This window comes from Chanos chanos, chromosome 1 (assembly GCF_902362185.1).
Source record: "Chanos chanos chromosome 1, fChaCha1.1, whole genome shotgun sequence".
NCBI classification, from domain to species: domain Eukaryota; kingdom Metazoa; phylum Chordata; class Actinopteri; order Gonorynchiformes; family Chanidae; genus Chanos; species Chanos chanos.
This window is the reverse complement of record NC_044495.1, coordinates 3,651,541-3,654,040: the sequence shown is the minus strand read 5'-3', so window position 1 is coordinate 3,654,040 and position 2,500 is coordinate 3,651,541. Positions and strand designations below refer to the sequence as shown.

The 2,500-nt window shown below is 43.7% G+C and overlaps 1 protein-coding gene across 2 annotated transcripts in view; it reads right to left on the bottom strand.

The window, feature by feature from the left end:
* Window positions 1-2,500, bottom strand: part of prox1a (prospero homeobox 1a) — a 42,715-nt gene that overhangs the window by 20,795 nt on the left and 19,420 nt on the right. The window lies entirely within an intron of this gene.

Sequence of the window (2,500 nt, the reverse complement as noted above, 5' to 3'; positions counted from 1 at the left end):
GAGGAGAAGTCCTTGAGGAAAAACTTGCTGGCCTCTGCAAGAAAGCTGAAACTGGGACGCAAGTTCACCTCTCAGCGAGACGACGAGCCAAAGCGCAGAGCCCGGGCCCGCAGCGAGGCGGCCAAGGACCAGTGGAAAGACACACGTCCCCGAGTGGCCCCGGTCAGTCTTCACTTCAGTCTCATCGTGTGGTAAAGACAGGCTGTCAATCAAAGCTCCTCTGACACAACACTGGGGTCACCGCAGGACTCGCTCAGCGAGACTGAATTGCAATTATTCGATTTGAATTCATAATTTCAAAATTTTGATTTTTTATCTTATTTAAGGGATATGGTATGTTGGCATTTGGTTTCATTAGGGACGCAACAAAAGGTAAGAAAAAAACCCAAAACAAAACAAAACAAAACAAAACAAAACAAAACAAAACAAAACAAAACAAAACAAAACAAAACAAAACAAAACAGAGCAAAACAAAACAAAACAAAACAAAACAAAACAAAACAAAACAAAACAAAAGAACCTGCCTGAGAACTTAGACAAAGTTTATATGTATAAGTATGTGTGTGTGATGTGTATCTTTTTCTATATCTGTGCGTCTCCTTGTATGCATGTGTTTGTGTGTCTATGTGTCACATTAGGTGTATGTATTACCTGTGTGTGTCTGTGTGTGTGTGTGTGTGTGTGTGTGTGTGTGGTGTTGGTGTGTATCTCTGTGAGTGTTGTTATGTGTCCCTGGGTGAATATGCATTATGTGTGTATGTGTGTGTGTGTGTGTGTCTCTGTCTGTGTTTGTGCGCACACCTGTGTATTTGTGTGTGTGTGTGGGTGTGGGTGTGTGTCCGTGTGTGTGTGGGTACGTGTCTGTGTTAGTGCACACGCCTGTGTGAGTATGTGTGTGGGTGTGTGTCTGCATTTGTGCACACGCCTGTGTGTGTGTGTGTGTGTGGGTGTGTGTCTGTGTTTGTGCGCACGCCTGTGTATATATGTGTGTGTGTGTGTGTGTGTGTGTGTGTCTGTGTTTGTGCGCGTGCCTGTGTGCATATGTGTGTGTGTGTGTGTGTGTGTGTGTGTGTGTTTGGTCATTCTGAGGACCTGTGTGATTAGCACAGAGCTTCTCACTGCTGTGCACAAACACAGACCATTCAGGGCTGAGGAGCTGAAATTATAATTGTGTCAACACTGTGTGAAGCAGTGCCTGTAAATTTCCATATCAAGTAGCTCTGTTAATTCTCGTGTGCCTCCGGGCTTTTTTTCAAAATTTTTTTTATTTTAACCAGCGCTCATAATGAGTGTACGAGGAGCGAGAGTGACTGAGCGAATTAAATGAGTTTAAAACTGGACATGGAGTGAACATGAGTTTTTAAAACCGTTAAACGGAGCCTTGTCTCAATGACTCAGTACCTCTTTTCACTTCTCGGTCTCAGACCTGTTGTGGTGCCTTTGAACACTTGTTCTGAGGTAGATTTGGCACTCGGCTGACTGATTCTAGAACAGTCTGGTTACTGCTGCTGCGGTTTTGTGTTTACCCTTTGACCCTCTACTTTGACCCCACAGGAAAACTGTTTTCATGTGCACTTTAGATTTCTTCACGTGCGTGTGTGCGTGTGTGCATGTGTGTGTGTGTGTGTGTGTGAGTGTATGTGTGTCTGTGAGTGCAAAGTTGTGTGCATGTGTATGTGTGTGAATGTGAGCCAGTGTGTGTGTGTGTGTGTGTGTGTGTGTGTGTGTATAGTACTGTGCAAAAGTCTTTGACCATTCAAGAAAGTTATTTATCTTGGCAGCAAGTGTTTGTTTGTGCATAATAAACACTATATAACACCAGAGTAGAAACATTAATACAATTAAAAAATAAAAGAATTTCTTATGCTCTCTCATATAAAAGAATTTCTTATGCTCTAAAATCTATTGTCATCTCATGAGATGGCTAGAAGAACACAGGTTTGGTTCCCAAACCACTTCTATTAGGTACCCTGGCCGCTCCATGTGTTTGTTAAAGTCCACCACTGACTTTCCTGATTCAACTTAATCAGGTCTCCACTAGTCTATAGTCAGTGACCAATGGCACATCAAACCAGATTTTCAGCATGTGGTGTCTGAGTTTGTCATAAAGAGATCTGAAGAAACTGGGCGACTTAAAGAGCTGTCTATATCCAATGACCACTTCCTTACGGAAAACAGACAGAAAACCAGTGAACAGCTCTCTCGGCATCTGACACCAAGGTGCACACTTTGACCGAGAGAGGTTCCACAAGACACGGTCTTGTTGTTGGGCGAGATTTCAGGCAAAGCGTGAAGCAATAACCGTGAAGCAGTAACCAGTGGCACAAAGCCTTATAAAGCAACGAGTCCAAGTTTGACTTTTTTGGTTCACGCACGTGTTTATGTCAGAGGAAGAGTACAATGATGCAGTTTTCTGTGAAGCACCTGGGTGCCTCTGTCACGCTCTTGGGGGTGCGTTTTGGCCAACGGTGTAGGGGATCTGCTCAAAGTCAGTGGACTG